General features: G+C 36.0%; 1 pseudogene; it reads right to left on the bottom strand.

Annotated features, from left to right (window-relative positions):
- Positions 1-699: 699 nt before the first annotated feature.
- On the bottom strand, positions 700-10,146 carry LOC120108759 (annotated as a pseudogene).
- Positions 10,147-26,241: the final 16,095 nt, after the last annotated feature.

The following is a 26,241-nucleotide window of genomic DNA, read 5'->3' as shown; positions in this document are numbered from 1 at the left end:
CAACAGCAAGGTTCGGGAGTAATATAAGGGCTCTTTCTAAAATCCTTATCGCTGTAAGCTATTAAACAAAGAGGAATATTAAAATGACCCATACTGATGATCTGTCCAGAGCTGGAAGAAGTGCAAATACACAGCAATTTCTTCAGATTGGAGACTCAGGCTTAGTTCATAGAAATTGAAACAATAATATGTTGAAAGAATAATTCCTCAGAGAATCACCAAGCTATTTTTATCATGCAACACCAAATAAAACCCAAGATCTCACACCCTCAATCTCTAGATAAACCCCTCCTAGAAATCTATGCCTAGTTAAATTGCCTAGTATTAGAAATCTATCAACTTGTCAAGAGAGATGGAAAGTCTAATACAAATGACCTTGGATATCCATATCGGAAATCATTTTGATCTAAAAGCTTAAACCATCAATGATGTATATTAGTTCTTCTAATTTCGCAGGTTACATAGTTGATGTAGGACTAGAGGCTCACAGATGGCCTTCATCTATCTCCATATGGCCAAAGTTCAACTTTGACAAGAGATCAACAACAAGATTAAAATGGGGACATGCATATAGACTTGGTCTCTCGCATGAGGATCTTGGTCAATAAGACCTATGATTACAGAAGTACTAGCATTGGTTAGTTGTTAGGAGTATGGTAGTAATTCTCAATCTAGATCATGAGTAATAAAATTGGTGGGGGGGAGAAAAAAACACCTTTGACCATTGTAAGATCTAACAGTTTCAACAATCAAAGGAATGCAGAACTCAGTTAAGGGGTAACAGTATCTCTACTGCCAAGAAAAGGGAGAGTTTGGGAGGTCCCATCTGAACCTTCTCCATCAACATGAAATATACCCTGGCAATGAAGCTTGGCATCATTAGCATCAGAAACCAAAACAGTACCCACATGCCCATCCTCCATTCCTGGACATGAGAAACCCAGTTGGCGAAATACTGTTGGATGGCTGGGAGCGAGTACCCCGAGCAAGACCATCATACTGCAGACTTGAAACAAGAGGCTGACCCATGGGAATCCGATCAGCTGATGGCACAACTTGGCTTAGATTGATGCGCTGAATTCTGTGTTGGAGATGACAGAAGAGAGAGAGCACAATCAGAGTCGAGGACTTGGGTTAAACTGTTGGAGAACATCATGCTGCTGCTGCTCTCAGATGGAGGAATGGTCTTAAGAAGTGGCTGGCACACCGAAGCTGTCTCGAGCATTGCTCTGCTGTCGAGGACTGTCTCACCATCCTGCAAGAAAGGGAACCGCCTTCTTTCTTTGTTGTAGCTGTAGGAGGAACCAGAGAAATGGTGTTGCCTGTTGATGAGATGCAGAGGGCGGTGTGGATAAAGGGTACTCTCCTCAGTTTTGATAATCCCCGTCCAGTTGGGCTCTGGTGTAACAGTTGGAAAGATATGAGGATACGAGAATCTGGCGCCTGTAGACAGGAAGATTTTATAAGAAAACAATAAATTTATCAGAGAATATGCATTTAATAGCTTTAGAGTCAAATTAGATGCCTATGATGCAGGAAAATATTAATAAAGAAAGATATATAGAAGAGCCAACAAGCATTAAACTTGTAATATAATTTATATACTGCATATAGCTGAGAAAACAGCAAGGATGAGGAAGAAAGAAATATTGAAAAATATTGCCAATGTCTTCTTTATATCTATCTAGCTATGTATGGCGTTCAGTATCTTTAGAATCAGGATTCAGGAATTTGGAAAACACATTCGATGCCAGTGCCAATGGAATTTGGTGGTGGCGGTGGCGGTGGCGGTGGCGGTGGCCTTGGTGTTAAGGGGGTTGGTAGCTATGCAAACAAGAATAAGAATACAAGGGTCTTGGAAGCTGAATTTTTTAAGGGATGATATTTTTGAAAATATCATTTTTCCAAAACAACAGAACATAGGTTTAGACATGACTTAGGCCAGTGGCGCTGCTTTTCTGTTCACAGAAACAGGAAAGTAGAAAGGAAAACACAAAGGGTCCTTAATATATTAAATAATTTGCTCATATTTCATGAATAAGATTTAAAATAAATGGTAAAATTCATAATTTACTGAAAACTAGGCGATTTAATTATTGAGGAAGAAATTAGAGAAATCATCCTGCAACATATTGGTAGATATGAAGCATTCAGTTAGATGATTTATTCTGGTTTCTAGTCGGGTGTGATCAAGCATGTTATCTTAGTCTCTGATGCCCAACTTCAATGCTTCATTTCATTACAGAATGCTGTGGCCATAAGCCAATGGGATAATTTAAGTGCCTTGTAATTAATTGCAGAATCACAAAGGTGTAAAATTTAAAAACCTTGGTGATTTGTGAACAAGCTGCCAGAATTTGCAGGATCTGGCTTAGGTTTCCTTCGACGTCTATTGTGCCCATCAAGACGTTTTCTACAGCTTCGTTTTACCTCATCAAATTCCACCAGTAAATGAAACCTGTGGGAAGAATAAGATTACAAGATAAAGATAAAGATACTTTTAATGAAGAAAAGGCATGAGAATAATACACCAGCTATAATGCAAAAAGAGTGTTCAAGTGCGAGAAGGTCCTGTAGAACAAAATCAGCCAAATTTGTGGAAGTAAAAAAGAAGAACGACAACACTAATACTGCTTCCACATATTCCAGGTTCCTTTCCCAGCTACTAATGGTAAGGACAGTAAACATAGAGTATGGAGCACAAATAAAAGGTTTTGTGCAAGCATGAGTGCCAATTTAACTCAAAGATAAAGTTCAGCGAGCAAGCATGGTATTTTCATGTTGCAAGTAGGGTAGCCAAACATTGAGAAGAATCTAAATCAGAATACTTGGGTGCTAATTAGAATAGAAAGAACTAAACAAACCGGTTTAGCAGACTGATCGTATTGAACAATAATGAGACAGAGATCTCAACCACATGTAGGAAGGACAACAAAACATTCATTTTTCATGGCAGTTTTGTTTGTCACTCTTTTATCATGTTAAACCTGCAGTCCAGCAAGGCTATTTGCGGGTTTGCTAATGGCACTTAAAGGGAAAATGGTCCAGTTATTGATAACTGGACAAACCACAATTTTCAGTGGAAAGATGTACACCTGAGTCATTATACTACATATTTGGGGAAATTTAAGATTCAAGACAAGATGAAGGGAGGTAAGAATGCCAACACAAGCATCTTGTCTAGGGAAAAGAGTGGCTTAAAAGACTTGTACAGTATTGAAAGGAAACAACAGAAAGAATTACGGACTTTAATGAGCACCAATCAATATAGCAACATGCATCTGCCATTTCTTCTGACCAGAAATCAGTTTGAAAACACACATACAACATAATGCATACATGTACATAAACACAGGAGGGAGAGGAGAGGAGAGAGAGAGGAGAGAGAGAGAAGAGAGAGGAATGGAGGGTGGGAGGAGAAATTTCGAACACTTGATAGAAAGTTTGAGCATTTTTGTGCATGGTGAGGCAACATGGTAAGATGACAAGACTCTGTAAGCTAATATCCCCCGGCTGCATTTAGGCTGTATTTGGATTAGGCATAAAGTAGGCATAAGGGCTTTTTCTCTGTAAGCTAATATCCCCCGGCTGCATTTAGGCTGTATTTGGATTAGGCATAAAGTAGGCACTACCAAACAGGATTTTGGAAAGGAGGCATAAACAGAGAAATAGGAATGCCGGTCAAACTTGCTTATGACATGCATAACTAAGAGAGTTTTTCATAAGCAATTCCTTGGCATGAACATGCTTTTTCTGCCTACTTTTTAGTTTACAGAGTACAGACAAAAAGTTAATCATTCAAAAGCAGTTCCAAAAAAGTTGCCTTTTTGTTATTCCACAAAGTGAGAAGCCAAACAAAAATTGATACAACTATTGCCATAGGCATAACTTTTTACTTCCCAATTTTCTTATTCTTGAACCATGCAGCCTCAAAGCAGGAAACTAGGGAAAATGCATCGTTCAACCCCAATTGTCTTCTGATAAACAAAACTAATTTGAGTCCTTGGAGTCGATTTGAATTGCAACTCCACATTGCTTCCTCACAAATGGATACATAGATAAAGACAATCTTTGCATAGATATTTCAGTGAATATGACAATAACCGATGAAAAATAACTTGCATACACACACACAAAGATACATTCATATTTATACACACACACACACACACCGACATATATATATATATAATCATTATCTTATTTATATATATGAGCTTGAATGAATTCCCTGCAGTTAACACTACAATTAGTACCAGCAGAAAGCAGGGATAAGATGGAAAGAAGGAAAGAAGTTTTCCATGTATGGAAACTTGGACACCTGGACATCTTATGACACTCCTTGATCCTTGAATCAACAAAGCATAATCATCACTACTACATATCAACATTTGGCATTTATTCCTAGAAGTTCTCGAATCTAACTTAATATTTAGCAAAAAATCGAACAATTCTGTTACGTAAAGAGCATTGGTCCAACAAATAATTCATTACATAAAAAAATCTGTACCATATTTACAGACACATCCATGTAACATGGACGTCTCCCTGTCTCCACTTTGAAGGTTTCATGTCTAACTCTTTTGGGCACTTGGATACCTGACACCCATCCCACATGTTCATGTACAGTTAAGTCACAAGCATGGGGGAGAATCAAGGTGTTTCAATGAAAGTTATTACGGTTTGGGAAAAGTAGGTTTGCAATCGAGCTCAAAGAGTACAAAACAGGATGCATGCAACACCAAATGCACCACAGTAAAATGCATTTGGTGATGAAGACAACCTACGAATCACTGGTGAACTTGGGGCAACTTTGGAGAAGGAAGCCTCAAGCAGTCTAGATTGTAGGGTAAAATACAATTATAGGTTGGGGAAAAGGATAGCAGCAATAGAAATTTTATGGCGATGTTTACTAATGGTAAAGAAGGCCGGCTCATGATGTCAATAGCAGCAAAGCAAGGCGACAAGCAATGCACAGAGCAGCAGGGTGAAGTTACATACAAAAAAACATCATAATTCTTCAAGAGGAAATATGAAAGGATGACTGGTCGCTGATAGAGGCTACAATATAAAATTGGTGTACAAGTCTTATTACCAGTATCATAGATCACTGAACCAAGTCTGAGACAATCACAGTGCAAGAAAGCAATGCATGTGAAGCAAAAGTAGTTGGTCTAGACTCTAGAGTCTAGACATTGTATGATTTAAAGCAAGAGAGATAGAAGTTGGCAGTGAAAGAGTCCAATGTTTTAAAGACTATTAATAGTTAATAATAGCAATGCTAGAGCTTATAAAGCCTATTAAAGCCACCAAATATAACAATCATAGGAAAGCAAGCTACTACAGGAACAAAATGTGAGATGTGAAAGAAAAAGGAGAAAGATTTAGCAAAGAAGCCAGCTGAAAGACAATCCAGTGATGCAGCATTACAGAGCAATCTCGGACAAAGAATGTGGAACGGTTCGAGGAGATAACTGGCCTCCTTGTACAAGCTCACAATGCAATAGGACAGCTTGAATGAACTGTGAAGCAAAATTAAGCAACTACACACTAATGGAAAAAAAATTGTGTGCAGAATGTATCAAGATGCAATATAAAGATAAAGAGATGAATAAGTGTGCGAAACCAAGAAGCCAAAGAATAACGGTAACTCAAATTAGGTTCTAATGGCAAAAGATATAGAGAGCAAGAGGAAAATGGTGAGCCTAAATAACAGTAAAAAAAATGAATAAACACAATACCGATGCATAAATTGAACTTGTAAGAGGACAAAAAATGCCACCACAAGTGTATCACATACAAAATACAAAGTCATTGGATCAAATTAGCCTAGACAAAGAAATCAGTAAAGACCTTGAGAAGAGCCAAGTATTAGTTCTGGCACTGAACAATCCAAAAAGAAGGAAACGAGATCACAAAAATTTAAAATTAGTTCTGGCATGCCAAATTATCAACATGGTTCTTCAAGATGAGGATGAGCTAAAAAAAGGAGCAGAACCAATGACGATCTGGTTTAAGAGGATCACGGGCCACAAAGGGCCAAAGATGGCTCCTAGAAGACTGGGAACAATTGAGAAATTATTGGTAAATCAAAAATTGGGTGCAAAAGGTGTGAAAGACCAAACAACAATTTTAGCTATGAATTAAAGCTTAAATGCTTAAACTAAATTGAACGAGACCAAAAAGGGAATGATCAGCAAGTTTGGCAATGCTTGAATCAGAAATTGGTTATGAAAAGATAGGAGGAGGATCTGGACAAAACTGAAACATAACAATATTAATTCCAGCGGAGGTATGGTGACAGAAGATGGGCAGAATATGTTTTTAAGCACTATTTACATGCTAGATCAGATAAAATCCAATTTTAGAGAGGTTGCTTCATTCATCAAAAGCTAAATACAAAATGTCCTCAAGATGATGGCATGTTGCTAGTTTCCAAAAATGCTCTAATAGCAAGGTCCACTGGAAGAACATGTGCAAAAAGTGAAGCACAATTAATAATTCATCTCCAAATTAGAGATCCCCAAGAAATAGGCAGCTTTTGCACACAAGGCCTGAAATGTCCCATTATTATGAGAACTCAGGCAAAAGTTTCAAAATGAATGAAAATCTTAAAAATGAAATAAGCTAAAATAAATATAGCTAAAAAGAAGTCGACTATACTAGGATGCCCCACAGTGGGGTGCACATTCTTGACCTGTGCACAAACACTCAATTGTGCAACCCTTATGCAAGATTATACATATGTATGTACAACCCTAAGCCAGAAACCAGTGGAAGGTCTATATGAAGCAAATATTTCTCATAAAGACATCAAATTATTATGAAAAACATTCTTAGTTCTCAGTAAGAATTTCTACATGATTGATGGATATGCTCATCACAGAAAAGTATATAAATCATTCAGAAATTTCTTTGCTGAAGTCAACCACAATCAGTGAGCAATTTAAAGAGACTAAGAGCTTACCAGTCTATTCTATTCTTTGAATAACCCCACTTAGTTCACTAACAACACGGAGCATAGATGGGATGGAGAGGAATTCGGAGTAAGAAGATTTTCTAGAGAAAATATACCTGCTCAATCTATCATTTGCTTTCAGACACAAAAGGAGGCAAATGGAAGCAGTATTTACCAGCAGTTATAGTAGTCAATTGCATCTCCAGAGTTCTAAAAGGATGTCAGACAATAAGGATCACAAGAATTTAATGTGCCCTAACAAGAATTGGAAGATAGCAGACTCTGTAGGTGAAGGGAAAGGAAAATAAGCCAGGAGAAGGCTCATGAAAAGATTAGAGAATGAACAGAAAACCAGACAATAAAAATAGAATTGCTCATTCTAAGAATAAGATAATATTCATGCTAAAGGGGAAACAAAAAAGTTTAACGCCTTTTGTGAATCAGAAAATGCCGAAATTTTAGCCTTCCAAGGGAGTAAATGAAATGGGCAATAGCCAAAAAAAGGTGACAGAAGAAAGATTTCGCATATATTTCCGTCAAGTAAAGAGCAAGATCTAGATTTGCAGGAGTAAATGAGTGGAAAGAAATAAAAGGAAAAGACAGAGAAGGCAGAAGCAAAGAAAAGGACTGTCTTATATTAGAGGCTTTTGACCCAAAGAGAAACCGCTTATCGAAGAATTTTTTGAACATAATATATGTAAAATCCATGAAAAATATGATAGAACAAAATAAATTATGTCATTCAATGCCAAGGTTTAAGAAACAAGTCAGGCCACAAGTCCAACCGGATAAGGTATTAAACATATGGATACAACAAAATGACAAAACAAAATAAGAGAAACTTGAAGATCAATTAGAGAGACAATAATGTAATGTGGTGGGTTGATTTGTCTCTTAAAAAAGACTTGATGGAAAAGGTTATGTAAAATACTAGGTTCAAGTTTGGATAAACTTGGCCTGGATGGCTACTATTTCACCTTTTAGAACACATCTCAGAAGAATCAACTAAGTGTCTTAAGTTCAGTACTAATTGAATCATCAAAGGGTGGCCCCAGTTTTATACAAAAAAGAGCCCCAAAAAATTAAAATCAAATACAAACACAAGTATATAAAATTGCTAAATTGCATGAAATGGTTAAATTAAGTGCAAGGGAAAATAAATCTGAAAGTCCAACAAAATTTGCAACATTAAAAAAAAAAAAAGAAATCACATCCAAACCTTCTTCAGATCAGCACCGCTGGCTGCAACTGAGATTTCTGACACAATCATTTCAAAACATAACTGTTGAAACTAAATAGGATCAACTTTCTTGGTAGTTCCAGACAAAAGTAATGAAAGAATTACAGTCAAGAACATAAATATAATTATTTTAAAGAATAAAAATTTAAATTCTGAAAAATAGATAGCAATCAAAATAAAATTAAATAAATGCATAACGATTTATCTTGCATGGTTTCAAAACACAAACCACCGATAATATCAGTGGCATGGCTTTGATGTCAAACAGTCAGATCATTAATTACAACCATACATAACATCCAAAATCTTCTATCAATAGATATTTGGAGAAATTAACCATAACACAAACAATTCCAAATATAGCAATGCCTGCTTGTACAACATGAAACAATCAGCACTAAGTAAGCGAGAACCATTGTGCAACTACAAAATTAACAAGATTTACCGTTCTCTCCCATGAAAGCCTGTTACATTACCTGCTGCACTGCTGGCAGAAGCGCTGTTCTTGCCCACCTACCATCACTACTGGGGTCTTGGAGTGGACCTCACAGACCTTATGGCGCCGGTGATACTCTCTACACTTGCTCAGGTCTGCTTTGCAACCATCAACCGAGCATGCGGCATTCTGGCTGCCATTGCTCGGTGCTCGAGGCCTCTTCGATGGACCGGAGGAGGAGACCACCATCTTCGACACCCTGGGCTGGTCTTTCCACTTATCGGACGATCCGAAATCCCCCAAGCCCCCAAGCTTCAAATCAATGGAGCAATCCAGCCCACTGGCCTGCCATCTAGGGTCGCTGCTAGACCCCACCGCTGATCCAATGCTGGGCTCGGTGCCACGCTCCAATTCTGCCAGATCCCAAGGAGGCATCTTCAAATCCCACTCCATGAAAGCACCTCTCCTATTCTCCTTCTGCTCTGTTATGCTCTCTCTCTGTTCCTCTCTTCCTTTTTGCTTTCTTTTACTATGCGTCCTTCTACTCTGTTGTTTTCCTTCCTCTCCTGTCACCCTCTTCTCTCGCCCACTCACACCTCTCTCTATCAATCCCACTATCACCAGTCCATCACACACAACAACCACCACTAAACCTCCCCCTCCAGAAATTCCAACGAGGACTCAACAAAAAAGGAAAACCAACACCAATACAGCAAACTTGAGCCAAGAAACAATGGCAAGCAAAGCTAAAGAAAAGGACTCATAAACAAAGGCAAAAGGTCCAGAATCCAGTTCAAAATCCAGCGGAAAGAGACAGAAGAATGGAACGATTCAAGAACCAAGATAGGAGCAACAAACCTAACTGCCAATATCAAGAAATCTCATCTTGAAAAGCCTCACACACGGCCTAAAATTACAAGCAAGGAATCAAAAAGCAGGCATGGACCAACAAGATCACATCACAAAAAAAAAAAAAAAATCTCATCTTGACAATGATAATCCTCCTCAAATAGTCCCGTATTACAGAAACCTCAGAAGATCCTCCAAGAAAAACCAAAAAAAAAAAAAAAAATCAAATCAAAAGTGGAGAGAGAACTGGAGATGAAGGAAAGGGCAAAAGCAGCAAGCAAAAAGACGAGGAACTGAAAACTACCCAGCACTTACAGGCAACTGCAGGAGGACCAACAGAAGGCTGATTTGGTTAGGAGCTTTCCAACCATTCAATTCCTGACAGGGATTCCACGGCGAACAGTAAATGAGAAGGGATATATGGCGGTGGTGTAGGTTGATGATTCTCACTACCCTGCCTTCCTTATCAATACCTCTTCATTTGGATTCGGTCACTGGTATGGAGATACTTGTGCAGCAATTATTGGAAAGAGTCGCAGTCAAGCTCGATATTATTATGGCTATTAAGAGAGAGAGAAGAGGAGGAAGGAGAGGAGGGGTGGGTGGGGGCTAACGAGCCAAGAAGCAGCAAATCCTTTGAGTGGCATATGGGTTTTGCTTTTAGGGCTTACCATGGCCTTTTGTTTATTAAAAAAATAGTGTGTGTGTGAGAGAGAGAGAGGAAATTGGAGAGCCAGGGTGTGGTTGCTTTCAACCTTTCAAGGGTGAGAAAAGTACAAAATGGAGAGGGAAGGTAAGGTGAAGGGGGGTAGAAGGGTTAAGCAATCAAAAGTTTATGCTTCATGATTCCTGACATGCTTTCCTTCCCCTCCTTTTCCATGGTGTTTTTTTTTTTTTTTTTGGGGTCCAGTAATCGATTTCACGTTTCAGTAGGGCTGGCAATCGGATTAAAAAAATTCGCCGATTTATTGAACAAGTGAGCATGTGAAACTTGAACCTGTGACATTTAATGAATATATTACTTGACTCGGCCTGCTTAACCTATTTAATAAACTGATTAATTTATTAACCTATTTAATCTGCTAATTTGTATAATTTTTGAAATTTATTAACCTGTTTAGTAAGTACCTAATTATTAAACGGATTAAATATGTTAAACGAGTCAGTGAAACTTCAACCCAATCTGATTATTAAATAGTTTAAATAACTTGATCTGTTTACGATCTGGATCTATTTAGCCTAAATTCAAATCTGTTTATTGCAGATCGAACATAAATTAGATTGACCGATCATGTCATATTTTACTAGCTCCTATTTCCAGCTTGGGATACGTCGAACTTCTTTCCATACTCATTGCCTCTCCTTCCTAATTTTCATATAAGTTTTGACCAGCAGGCGATGCTACGGTTAATTTCAATGCCTAGTGTGTGAGGACTCAAGATTCCAAGGTCCAATTCCAACAACTATTGGAAGAGTTTAGGTGCAACCACCAAGCAGTGCGCCTACTAAACCTATCTCTCCATCACTTTCCTCAAGTAGGCATGTGCCTCGTGGAACAAGGGTATTTGCCCATTCCCAACACACAAACCTGCCCTCAAAAAAAAAAAAAAAAAAAACCAAAGAAAGAAAGAGCGAATCTGTGGGAAAGATCAGGGAAGAAGATTCCATGCATATATTTTTTTATGGTTTTGGGAAATATAATTTCCAGAACCTTCTAGAATCTGAATGTAGGTCATACAAAATGGGACTAAATTTGTGGATGCGATATAAAGATCCAATAGTGGACTGGCTCACTGGTGGTGTCCATGGCAAAGCACTTGTAGGTTTACGGCTTTGAAGGGACAAGTCAGGCTACTTCTATGTCCGAGCTTCTTGGGCACTTGACTTCTTCCAGGGGCCACGAAGGTTGGCCGAAAAGCAAAACCCAAACTACAAGATTAAAGAAATGTTTTAAATTGCTTAGATTTTTTCCTTGTTAAGTGAGAAAAGGTTCTAACTCATCCTTTACACCCATCCCATCATTGGTTGGTTCGAAGTCTAGGTCTCTAGAAAGATGGATTGAGAATGGTAGCCACGGAATAAGGATATGGGTAAAAGGAACCAAGGACGATAGCTTTAGAAATTAAATCTTCATCTCTAGAACTAAAAATTGGTGCTAAATTGCTTAGAATGTGATTGCATGACACAACATTTGGCCGCCCTGGAGTCTAAAGCACACTTGGTCAAAAGATGGATGGTACCATATTCAAGCAGCTTGTCCCTTTTATTCCTCTTTAAACCAATCATTAGGGTTCGGACTGTATCTTTCGCCTAATGATTAATCTTTTTTCGCGATGTCAGTTATTGGATCGTTATCTTGCTAGATTTGAAAACACTCTAACCAGCTAAGGCGCGATATAATCTTTGATGTCATAAAAGGAGGTGAATCATTTTTCCGGATGGAAGGTACAATCCAAACCCAAGGGCTCATCTTAATAAACATTTTTGAGATTTTGCTTTCTAGGTGATATTCTTGAATTACTAAATAAGTAGGCATTGGATAATTTATGAGAGCCTATTAGGTTGGTGATGTGGTCAGAAAGCATGAGCGGCATAATATAATATAATTTTATAACAAAACTCGGTTTGTCGTTCCACTCTCTCTCTTCTCTATAGTCGTAAAGCCTCACATCTTTTTCAACAAGAGAGCTTATAGGTCAATGAACTATATTTATGTAACGCATCATTACATACACATGCAGCTAAAGAGGCCAACACTCGAAGAGAGTAAGGATAGAATGGACTCAGTTATTTTGGAATAAGAAATCGGATGGACGGTGTGACTAAGGAAAGTGGAAGCAGGGCAATTTCTATGCTTATAAGGCTACTTTAGCTGACTTGGGATCCTTCATTGACTTATTTTGCTCTATAAAGAGTTGCAAGCCATCATCATATCATCTCATCACTGAGATGATGGTTGTCAAACACCCACTGATCCCTATCGCAATGCACCATATTTGGTATAAAAGTAAAAATCACTAAGATAAATTGGTGGAGAGGGCAAAAGTAACAAAGAAAGTAGGTCCAAACAAAAGAGGCAAGATATTAGGATTTTTCTTTGAATAAAAGAGAAGGAAGTATGTGATTGAGATTGGCTAGATCAAAATAAGCCAAGATAGAGCAGCCTAGAGCTTCTCTCAGCTCATCTGCAACCTACCTATATTTTCTCATGAAGATATTTTATTTTCTCACCTCTCTCTCTCTCTCTCTCTCTCTCTCCCTAAAAAAAAAAAAAAAAATAGAGAAAGAAAAGTCCAAAACAACTGCCCAAGATCACAATTCATAATTCATGAGAACTTCAAAGAAAAATCCAAAACCCAAGTCCCCTCTTTATCCTCTCCCTCTCCCCTGAAGCAGCAAGAGTCTTCAGTGTACTTGGCAATTATACTTAATTTGTTTCTGAGCACGAGTGGGACTTTCTTCCATATTCTATCAGGCAATAAGATAGACATATGACTCTATAATGACACATGCAAGACAACTCATTTCAGACTTCTTGGCATTGGCCTGAAACGAAGAGAAGAAAAAAAAAAAAACTATAGATAAATAAAGCTTGGAGCATCTTTGAGTTGAGTGCAATTAATCCCTAAACCCTATGTGGCTGGACCACCGACAGGGTTAGCTGAACTCAGTACTGATAGCCTACTACCCAAGGACCACAGACAAATAAACCGCATACATCCCACACTTAATTGGGAGCACCTAACTCCTATCAAATTCCCATAGTGTGGTCCAATCCTCAACATGCAGTCCATAGATTCAATCAGTAGATAGCAAAGATCCAATCACTAACTAAATCCTCTATTTGTTGGGATTAGATAGGACCATTAGCACTAATATATTAGATTGGAAGGTACCAAAGGTGTTTTGCAAGATTTTGATAGTACTTGTTTTTATCATTCGATACGTTTCGAAGCGTACTTATAATGCTAGCATCAAAACAAGAAATTGTTGTAGTATCCCAAGCTCAATATTTTAAACATAGGAATGGAAAGTTATTCCAATGTTCTAAAGGCATTTCTTGGATCTTTAGATGTATTTGTTTGTGTTGTTTTAATCATTATACATGGCTTAGATGTATTTATTTAATTATCTCCCGAGTACACAATTCTAAACGATGACGACAACAAAAGTATTAAGACATGAAGTTGTGTGGTCTCCTTTGGTTAGTTTAAGTATACCATGGGAATTATTTAGGACCACCAATATCACCCATACATGGCAAGATGCCAAATGCACCTTGAAACTTACCTACTAATGTCGTTGGCTCTTGACTCCAACTATCCAATCAACTTGGGGGCCATAGGAGTTTCTCCTCTTCTTTTTGTTCAAGGGCAGTTACTGGTTTCCAAGCTTTTGGCTCAGCTGGACACATTACTAAAGCAAACATCTGCCTAATTCCTAATCCTTGTATTTTCATGATTAATTGAAGACTGTTGTGAAAGATTATTACCTTGCAAGGAAACAAATCCATGAATGGAGAAGGAAAAAGAAGAAGAAAAGAAAACAAATCCATTAATTGCTTCATGATCATGGTTTCAATCTTCATTTTTTAGAGAAAAAGATAGGCTAAACTCATGATTATTAGATTAAGATCATGATATGACAGGGTACAAGATTGCGATGTAAATTATTTTGGAGTTTTTTTGGGGGGCCCTTTTCTAGCCTATAGGAAAGCTAGTATTGCTCCTAAATCATGCTCTAGTTTGGACCATGCTACATAGCATTCGAGCTATCATGTTCATAATTTGTTAGTGATGAAGCCATCCACATGCCAAGAAACTTGTTACAACTTTGAGTAGAAAGACTCGCATGGTTATATACCTTGCCTGAAGTTTCTTATTTAGAGCCTACTTGAAAATTCTCTTATACGGTTAACTTTCTTCAAGAATTCACTTAGTTACAAATTCTTTTAATTTGATCAATGTTTCCTTGTTACTTATATGAGATAATTAACAAGGGAAATTGTATCTAAAATAATTTCAAATTAGGCGATCATCGCTCTTTCCTTTGCTCTTCATCGTTAGGCTAGCTGCCCGATAAACATCAGTTGAACCTTTTCTGAGTCTAAATGTTATGTAGATTATTTATCTCCCCTCAGGAATCCCTCCAATAAATGCTAAGATAATCATCAATATACTGATAACAATACAGCACAACTACAATTCTTCTTGTAATTGGGAAAAAAAAAGAGAAATGCTACTTTGGCACTATGGAAAAGAAAAAAAAAAAGGATGCCATAGCCAAATAAAACCCAGTTGTTTCTCAAACAAGACCATCCTGTACTCATAGAAGCTGAAATAATCATGTGTTATCTTTCTTAAAACTCAACAGCAACCAAACAACATCTTCAAGGAGGAAACTTTTTGTTTCTTAATAATAACATATCCAACATTGTAGCAGAAATGGGCAATATTGCTTCGCAAATTAAATATCATATATTCAAAGGCTGAACTCATTGTACAGAACAATCAGCAGCTCCCACACATAAATCTAAATGCCTCATAAATTGGAAATATATGACAAGTTTGTTCTACATATCTCCGCAACCAGTATCATTAGCCTATTTTGCTAATTAAATATGTCCTTACTCAACACATATATGTAGTTCATAGAACAATTCCCTTACACTACTCTCATCTCTCAATCATTTCTAGGCACTTAATCCACTGATAAAGATAACTTCCCCACATTATGTGGCAAATCATCTGAATCAATCTTAGTTGGTCCATGCTTGTCACTTCCATAGACAGAGGCCAATGTTCTTGTGAGAATAAGCAAGCAGCCCATGCTTAGATACATAAAAGAATCAATAAATTGAATCCTATGTATATAGATTATCCTTAATTTTACTGAAATCTTCTGCATCAATGCCACCAAGTAAAGAATTTTCCCTGGGAAACCTTCACGCATGCTTCTCACATGCCTTGATGATCTGAGATAGCAGTTACTCGGGGCTCCATCCCGGGCCATGAGGTTGCTCTTGGTCCAAGAAGTCCATGCCCGGGACAATCATTATAAATGAAACATCTAGGCAACAGCATCATTCCCCTCATTGCCATTTGTATGGCAGGACATGGCAGTCGGTTAATCTGGTCAGAACTTGGTATCTTGCCACCAGCGCAGAAGTGGCCCCTTTGCAGATGGTGTCATCGACAAATCATCGAACACTTTCAATGCAATGGAGGGCAGTGAGGTCAACATGGGATAGGACCGGCCTTGTGCATCATGAGAGGAAGAAAATTCCGTATGGGATCTCTCGCAAGCCGCCGTTCTCTTGTTGGAATCCGGCGGATGCTCGTGCCCTAGGAAACCAAAGCACAGGTACCATAATTCCAATTGCAAATATTACGATCGGCCTATGATCAATTTAAATGAGCCCATGCTGCTTTGGAAAACCAAAGCATGGGCACCGTAATTCTAATTGCAAAGATTACGATCAACCCATGATCAGTTTGAATGAACCCATGCTGCAGTATTTCCTAAACTTTATGGACCACAGGTCGAACCTACTCTAATACAAGTTGATAACAACTTATATCTTATCTAAAAAAGTTAGGCGAAAGATATTTTTTAAATCTTTTGGTCCCATATAAATATTTAGATCTATCTATTACATAGCCAATGTAAGACTAGATATACATTTGTGTAGGATCTGGTTGCAATGAAAATTAAATTGATAGACTCAAGCAAAAATTTTTGAAATGCAAGAGATATATATACAACAAGGGCCTAGCTGAGATGGAAAAAATAATGATTTTTTGTTTTTATAAAGTGTAGTGGTAAAGAAAAATGAACATAGTTTTCTTTCAATAGAAGATAAATTTAAAATTAAAAACAAACATTGGCACTAATAAAATCATAAATTTGACTAGTGCAAATAATGGTAACCCATCTCTCTCTTTTTTGGTTGATTTATAATACAGAATGTACAACCATTTTCTTTATATTATTTTGACTATTTAAGCCAAATTAATTGTCTTATGGTAAATCATGAATGGAGATATCAATGGGGCAGATTTGGTATGATTAGGAAAAAAATTGAAACCAAAATTCACTACTGTCCTCCAAATTTGAAATTGAAACCAAACAGGTTTTGAAATAACAAATGATAGTCACCATCGAAAAAACTACAAAATCAATGTCGAAACCGAAAAACTAAAAACCGTTAAATTTTTTATTTAATTTAAATTTTTCATATATAAATAACTAAATTAAAGATATCATCCATAATTTTTATAATATAATTTATACCAATTCATCAAATAAATATATTTAAAAATAACAACACAACCATTCTCATGAAGCTAGTAATTTAGATTTATACTAAATATAATGGATGTTATAGATATTATAAAATGGGTATGTTCCATTTTGGGGTAGGCTTCGAGTTCAGTGTCAGATTTTGGTTTCAGGTTGGGGATTAATCAAAATCGTAACCAAAATCGAAATCGAAATTTTTTTCATATTAACAAATTCAGTTTCGAGTTTGGTGTCAGAATTGGTTTCAGATTTGGCTAACATTTTTTAGATAAGATTCAAAGTTATGATAAATAGTATCAGAATGAGCCCAACTCATAATCCATATGAACTAGGAGACACTGTAGTACGAGTTCATTTGAATTGACCATAGATTGATTGCAGTAATTGTGATTGGATTTAAATGGATTTAGATAATGAAAAATATAAACGTGGGTGTATTGGAGCACTCGTGTGAGTATGTGTTTAATTCTATATTAATTATACTGAATAAATCTTAGATATTTATATAGAATTAAAAAATTCAAATAATATTTTTTTGCTATTTTGGATAAAAATTTTAGTCTCTGATATAGAAGGTGGCAGGGAAGTCTCTCTCAATCCCTTGAGGGGAGCATTCGAAATGCTGGAATATCTTGCACTTGGTTTGAGAAGTCCACTCAAAGATTTTTAAATGCTATTGATTTGTTCTGACATTCTCCAAATACATTTCAGTGGAGAGTGACAGGAAACTAATCTCTTGCCAAATATAAAATATTAGCGAATGGAAGACACTAATCTTCCGTGTCATGAGAACCGGGATTCGAGAAGGACAAGCAAATGCCTTGAAGAAAGATAATGGAGCCATGAAAACGCTAGCAGTGGGGTCTTTGGGGCTTTTGGTCACACGACGCTGGATTCCGATACTTTAAAATGAATCTCTACTAGGAATGAGTGGACAACCCAATATCATCTATGATGCATGATTTGCAAAATATTGTATAGCATTTGGTGATTGTCGTTAAAAATATAAAAAAATATAAAATATATAAATAAATTTATTTCATTCTATTAGCTTAAGCTTTTCGGACAAGTGATGATTTCAACATACTATCAGAGTAGAGATCCTGAATTTGAACCTTGTCTCCACACTCTTTAATCTCATAATTAAAAAAATTCACATGTTGGGCTCACCAATTAAAGAAAAGTCCGGCCCATATGTGAGGAGGAGTCTAAGAATATATAAAATATATAATAAATCTACTTCATTCTATTAGCTTAAGCTTTTCGAACAAGTAGTAATTTCAACAAGAAAATGGACGATTATCAATAGCAATGTGTCATGTAGGGCACATAGGACGATCTTATTTGATAGCTGTCCATTATAGTTAGCATTTCCATGCTTGGAACACACCAAACTCATCCAAATGACATGACTTCAGCTAAAGTTAGTTCCTGACAGGTGAATTCTAGTAATTTTTGATATGAAATTATTAATCAACTTCGAATTTGTCTAAAATAAATAAATTTGGATTTTTTTTTGAATAATTAGACTGATCCAAAATTGGTTGAGACCAACTCAACTGTACTTGCATCATGCTTGGGTTTAGCCCTTCAATCTAATAGGTCATCATGGGTTGATGTTGAAGAAATTCTTAAAATCTATTTCCAAACTTTTAACTAGTGACAATTATGTAGCTGGAGGAAAATAATATAATTAATGGTTAAGAGATAAAGAAAATCAATAAATATAATGAAGAAAAAGGAGGAAGGAATAATATTTTAGGAACGATTTTTTTCTTTCTCAATATTAATTACTCATCTTCCTTTTGCCATTCATTAGGATGCCTCATTTGATTGTATTCAATTTTACTTACTAAAATCTACAAATAAAATGTAAAGCACAAATTAGATTCATATGCCATGTACGAGTCCACATAAAATACATGAGTTAGATATAAACTTATTCCTTTTTTCTCAATTTTAAGGGACTAAGTATAGGTTTAGAATTTTTTGAACCAACCAAATCTAACCAAACCCTTTGCCAACCCTAGTTTCTTCCCCAAACTATTAGCCACCCATTGCCATAGATCCCATTTAAAGTATATATTAACTACTATTTTTCTGTGAGAGTAGGTCCTCTTGTATCTATTAAGTTTGTAAGAATCATACACAATCTCATCCATTATAGTATACATGATCTTAAATATATACTGCTTACAAATTCTATATACGATTTTGGAATCTGGTTGTTATATTCAAATTTAGCACATGTACCAAATTATAAAATTTTACTATTGTATTATAATATATATGATTCCTAGTATCTTTACCATAATCATAGAGTTTTGCTGGTATAGTTCTATTATATCCAGTCTCCAAAGTCAAGGAGCTCAACTTGCATATAAAGCGCACCAATACCATGAACATCACAAGCAATTCAAATATCATTTCCAATACATATTTTTCAATGTCATTTTGCTAAAAGCATATTTAACCAGCAAATATATTTTAATAACAAAAAAAACTTCAATTTTGGGAGGCCAAAGGGAACAAGACAGCATCAAGTTCAGATTGAATATCTATGCTCTTCAAAAGCCAACTAAATTGACCCATTTATCTAGTTGAAGCCCAGCAATAATCAATTGTTCTTTAGTTATGTGCTCATACGTGCGTTAGAGGGAGGGAGAGTTCTGTAAAAGAAGTGAAATGCCACAAGGTGGTAGCTCAGTAAAACTGGACCTTACTTCCAACTAAGTAGTTTCGAGTTCGAAACGCACGACGTCAATTAAATTATGGAGGCCGGATGCTTCCTGCTCGAACACGTAGTTTGGGAGGCTTATTGGTCCACTGATAGTCTTGGTGGTGCTAGGTGTGACGTACTCATATGGAGGGTAATCATGCAGAGCCCAGAGGGATAACGAGCCGGGCCCATGGGTAAAGAGAGTATGAGTAAAACCGGCAGGGCATGCCCAACACACGGTCATTTATGCCCATATCGAACATTTTTCTGGCGGGGTGGGGTCCAGTGAAGGCTGCTACGTGGGGGTAGGCTTGTCCCTTCCTCCTCCTTTTCCTTTTTTCCAAAGCAAAAAAAAAAAAAAAAAAAAATGAAATGGAGCACCTCACCATTATCCTCTCGTACTCACGAGAAAGATGGGGGACGGTGGCAGCCCCTGAGTCATAATTCCAATTCACAACCCCACGCTGCCTCGCTCCTTTGCAGAGAAAGTGAAGGTGCATCCGAGGAAGATTTTTTTGCTTTATACCTAAAAGTAAGATCTCAGAGCTCTTTTTTGGGTGGCTTTTCTCTCCCTTCTTATAAAAATATAAATAAAATCCTATAGTTTTATGGATGGCCAAAAGCCAAATCTTTATGGGCATGAGGTGATGGGCAAAGGAATTGCCGGTTCTTAGTTGAAAAGCAAACGAGGGAAAGATGAAAAAGAAAGCACAGTGACAGCCCACTCTAGTGCTCTATCCAATCTTTGTTGATTGAAAGTACCCAATGATGGCATATAAGAATCAGTCCTCCAAAAAGACTATCAATTCAAGGATACACAGGCTGCGCATGAGTCACCAGAACAAGGAGAGGGGCACCAACAAGTGCTCAACTTGAAAAGACTTTGGTTATGCAATCTAGATGTAGCTAGAACAGACCCATTTACTATTGGAAGAACTATAATATATATTTATGTCTTGCACCTCAACTCTACTTTCTGAACCATCTTAGTTGAGGTTTAGTTTAACCTTTTCTTCTTTATTGGACTTGAAATGGATAGTAAAGACTGACTCAGCTCAAAAAAGTGTGATCTAGGCTTGAGATTCACATTCAATTCATGGGTGTGAGGACACGGCATATGTTTAGTTCCACATCGGCTATATACTTGATTGATACCACAGAATTCCAATAATACTTCTGGCTAGTATTTTTTTTATATGAGATTTTAGTTGTGACAAATAGTATTAGAGCAGATCTGATTCATAGCTTATATAGACTAGGAGACACTACAGCACGAGCTTATTTTGGTTGTCTATGAGCTGATTGTGATATCTATGATTGGACTTGTGGTACTTATGAAAATTTTCACTTAAGAGAGAAGAATGACAACAATTGGGCTACTTTCCCAATGGCTTCCGAATCCACTTATTATTCTTGGGAAAGAAAAGGGGAAAAGAAAAAATTGCACCAGGAACATAAGCATGATGCATTCACATTTGGGCTATAAGTCATAAAGTTGCAACCCATCTAAATGTTTCTCAAGGGCTACGAGACATCATGAGTGAGTTGACCTGAAGCTCTGACGAAAAAAAAACTTGCAACCCATCTAATAAAATTGGTGGCTAATCACTGGATCTTAAAACTCAAGTTAATAGAAAATGGGTCAATAATATATGCTATATGCTATGGTTGATGTACCTTCTAATGTGCAGCTTAAACTCTACTTGTGAAGAGATAAATGACTCAAAACATGGGATGAGTCAATATGACAACTGGATTTATCATCTCATAAATAATATAGATTTTGCATAAAAAATCACTTAATTTTGATTCTTTTTTCAAAAGTAGGTTTCTGGGGCCTGATGATTTTGTTCTTTAAACTAAGTACAAGAGTAGATGGTAGTTGAAACATATGTTCATTGAGTATTGAAAATATATGTATCAAACACCTAATAAATGTATAACAGATGTCCAATAAATGTGTATCACACAATCATTCTTAAATCTAGGGGCAAAACCATCTAGAGAAGTAATCATTTTGCCCAAAATAAAAAAAAAGAATCTCGCAAAAGCAATAATTAAGCAGATTTTATTTGTAAATTCACTTATATAATTAATTTGTAGGGGATTTGAAGTCATGATCCCCAATAAACTTGATTTTGGTACCATACAAAACTAGCTCCTGCTAAGCTAACAGAAAATAAATCAGTAAGATATATCAAACTTAACAATTATATGATCGAAGAAAACCATCAAGATTGAAGTGCGTTGCATTTGATGAAGGATTGTAAAATTCAACAAGTATTTCTTATTGTTCATCAACTGGTGAAAACTATAGAGGTTTATCTAGTAGATCTCTATATATAATGGGAGAGAGAGCAAGTTTGAATTCATCCAAACCAAAAACACCTTAAAAAATGCTAGTTTTTTTTTTTTCATTTTCTTATGCATTAAGTGCTTATAAATATGTTTTTATTGGTTTATGTATCGTTCGGGGGAGGCGTGGGGTGGTGGATGTGAACATATTTGCCATAAAATCTAAAGTTTTAGGCATTGATTGAACATCTTTCCATAATATAGGCTCCACTTAAGACTCCACAAATAAGCCACAAATTGGTAATCATTGACATACTTGTATTTATCATTGCCAGATATACTCTAGAGAGGGACACCTTCAATAAAATATACTACATTATATTGAAGGACCAAAAACACCTAGATTGCAGAAACATAACCGAGATGGCCTATCCGAAAGATCTAACAAGAGGTCAGCAGATACATTATATGTGAGAAGCAACATGAATGGTTATCTTCAAATAAAATTGTTCTTATTTATATAATTAGATAATTTTATATTTAATTTCAAGAGGTGCACTTCTTTGGTTTTTTTTCCTAGGAGCAAAATCGAATCTTAAGCAGTGAATAATAGAGTATGGCTTGTTGGAATCTTAAGAACGACACTCTAGAGTTTAGATGTAATATTAGAACAGTCAATTTGGTTAGGAACGGGAGAGCAAACATGACATCAAGAAAAGCAATAAGCAATAGGATCTTTTTTTTTTTTTTGTGTCCAATGGAAAGTGAGATCCTTCCATTCTGAAACAAATTATTTAACCACATAGATTGGTATGGCTGGAACCAATTATTGACTTCGGATTTGAGGGGACTCACTGTTCCAAGTCCGGGAAACGTGCCAAGTGTTTACGTTGGGGCGAGGTAACCCCCATAACTTTTCAGTCACTTCGATGTGATTTTTTTTCTTTTGTTTCAAGCTCGCACTTCTATGACGTTGCCCATTTGATTAGACTAAATCGCTTAAAAATGAATGATAGAAAATTTAATAATTTAAAGCAACTTTTAATGATTACTTAGAAAACTACGCGTAGATGGCCGCATATGAACGCATGCAAAGTGCACGGCTCTCTTTTTCCTGACAAGCATGCACTTAAAAGCCACACACGTCACCAAGGCAATCATTTTTCTTTTTTTTTTCTTTTTTTTTTTTGTTTCGAGGGCTGAAGAATATAGTTTTCCTTCTCCCTACTTGACCTACTTGTAAAGCTAATTTGTTTGTTTTTGTTTAATTTTTCCTTAAACACATTGTTTGATATTCTCAAGAGAGTTAGGCATCTAGTCACCATCCAAGAGTGTTTAGAATGAAAAAATTTGAGTTCAAAAAGAAATATTTGAAGGCATGCATGACGAGGCCCAGAATAATGCGATGCAGATGGATGGGATCGTGGCGATAGTATAAGCGAAGACAAAATGAAGTGCATCATCCATTATAATGCAAATTGGTGATGGTAGTGCTGTAATGCTAATCTAAAATGCAAGCTGTAGTGACAAGTCATGCACAATCTCAAAAGTATTCAAGCAAATGCTGGATGAATGAACACCATTAAAATTTCTTCCACCAAGGTTTGCTTGAAAAAAAAAAAAAGGAGTAGATGTTAGCTTCAATATTCATGTAGTCTCTAATCAATTAGGAAGAATTATTTTTTATAATGAATGAATTATACATCAAACTAACTTTTCGACTAATTCATCACCATAGAAGTAGAATTTTCCATCAACAAATAAATCTACATCCGACACTTTCTAGTGTATATACCAACGCTTATTCGCATCAATAGTTTTATTTCCGATGCTTTCTAAAGCATTATAAAAGCATGTGAACGTCAAAAATCTTTTGAAAGTATCACTACTGACCGACCCTTATTAGCATTGCTGATCAATGATGCTACAATAAAACATATGCCGCAATCAAACACATACATGTCTACACTAACTAATAAAAATTCTATAATAACACATACCGCAATCAAACAGATTATTCAAAATATCCATATTATCATATATGATTATTTTATATTATCGATTTACATTTACAATATATTTTTAAAAAATATAAAAAATATTATCAGTTTATTTTTAATTTTTTTGTAGTGAGTTTTATGACACCAACTACCAAAACATCCATCATGCGGCATAGTAATCTCTCAATCATGGAAGAATGAAGGCCATGTCCATCTTTAGAGGAGCCCCCACCTTTCATTGCAATCAACCATAGCAACAAAGTTAGGTGGTGGTCCGGTGAGCCCGGGGACCCAAACAAATAAATGAGACAAGGCTTTGTCATGCGCCGAAGTCCCCCACTCTGAAGGGCTGCCACGTCCACGACAAGGACACCAAGCCGAAAGCACAATTGTTACATACGACAGGTGGAGGCCTCTCACGAACGAGACATGTGGGGTCCATGGTTCATAAGTTCTCAATAATGGGATCCGAAAGTCAAACTAAATGGAATGAGAGAGAGAGACCCCAACCTACAAGTTGTAGAATAGATAATTAGCAACTTTAATTTTTAGCATATCCTAATACTCATACTAAATGCGATTAATACTTAATAGGCAGGATAATATGATGTGAAAGCATATGATAAGTTAAAGTTGCTCTTTATTCAAGTTGCACATATTTATATATAAATTAATAATACAGCTGGTTAGATTGCATCTTCTATAGTCAATAATATCAGATCTACATTATAAAATTTTTCGATAAATATTTTATTTTTTGATTTTTATAGGCGTAAATCATGTACACGAATATTTGTAGAACGTTATTCCTACTCATAATTAATTAAATATTAACATGGTCTATTTTTATAGATAGTGTATAAGTGGGGCTCTTCTTTGTTCTACATAAATTTGGACCATTAAAATACAGGGCTTTAATTATGGAAACAAATTAAAACGAATGAAGATTTATCGTATTTTGTCCAAGGCTTTAATTTAGATGTGGCTGCAACTTTGTTCAGCTAATTAATCCTAAAGCAAAGTAAGCTATTAATTTTTGGATTAGAAAAGTTAGCTATGTTTCTAGAGATACAACTAAAGTGTTGGATATTCTTTTGGGTGTTCATTTTGTAAAGCTCGCATCATGGTTTGATTGTTCTTGGATCAAAACTAAGTTCGTGTTTTTAATATGGCATCAAAATGGAGTTTGAGTCTAGTTAGGAAAAAGAATATTTTGTGAGAAGGGCTTCCGAGTCTGGTTAGCCTCTTTGTCATGATTCCATATAACGGGCCTCACCCGATTTTCGGCCCATGTTCCTAGATATCCATGATCAATGTTGGCCCTCTCACATTGGATCTACCCTATGGATGATTGTGATATATATTCCTTCTGAATTGTCACAAATTTTATTTTCTGATGCCTGCAGATGTATTTACTCTAGATTGGTTTAATAAATTTAGTTTGCACAAAAAAAAGGAATCGACCTGCGTAAATTTGTGAGAGAGAAGGCCCATATGGCAACCGACAATCTCAATGCTTCTCTCTTGTCAGAAAATTTGGCATTGAGGACAAAAACTATTCCAGTGGTGAATAATTACAAAAAATAAAATAAATAAATAAATAAATAAAAATTGTAGGAGAAGTGATGAGGTGAAAAATGGAATAGAATTAGGCAGATTCCACGATATATAATATTCACTTCCGTGTTGTATTATCCTCTAAAAGATCTTTTTCATACCTATCAATGTCTCGGCTTTGGAACCCCATTGGTGGATGCTTGTTTTGGTAGCCCTAAAATTGGGAGAGCTAATTGATAGCATGATTGGTTTTGCGGTAAATATAAGAGAATCAAAATGCTCATATTTCTTGCGTAGCAATCTATATATCCAAAAACGAAGATGCTAAGATGCTTTATCCAACATATTTATATGGAGGAATTGCACTCCGATATGGGTACATTTGAAATTAAATACTTGTCGACAATCTTATAACAAATGGTAGGAATCTACCACTTAGAAACAATATTTCAAATAATAGTAGTTACAATTTTATAACGGTTGTTATAACAGTTTCAGGTCCTCTCCATTACATTATATAAATAACAATGGAGAAAACATAACAAACATTATAAAATGATATTTAGTATTATAACGGTCTGTTATAATATAAATATTCATTATTTTTATTTTGTATTGTTTTTTTCTAAATAAAATTCTATTTTCTTTCCAATTTCATTTTTTTTGCAACAATTTTTTCTTTAAAAGAGATTATACAGCCTTTTGAAAAAATACATTTTAACAAGCGAACCAGAGAAATAGCACTACTATTTTCCCATTGTAGCTGGCCCTTTTTCAAAATTATAATGCCATTTAGCATCAATTGTTTTAATACTGAATATTGAAATAGTATGTCTCAAGCCAAAAAAAAGCCATTATAAATGTTATAAAGGTAAACAGTAGTTT

Source organism: Phoenix dactylifera, unplaced genomic scaffold (genome assembly GCF_009389715.1).
Source record: "Phoenix dactylifera cultivar Barhee BC4 unplaced genomic scaffold, palm_55x_up_171113_PBpolish2nd_filt_p 001532F, whole genome shotgun sequence".
Lineage (NCBI taxonomy): Eukaryota > Viridiplantae > Streptophyta > Magnoliopsida > Arecales > Arecaceae > Phoenix > Phoenix dactylifera.
This window is presented reverse-complemented; position numbering and strand designations above follow the sequence as displayed.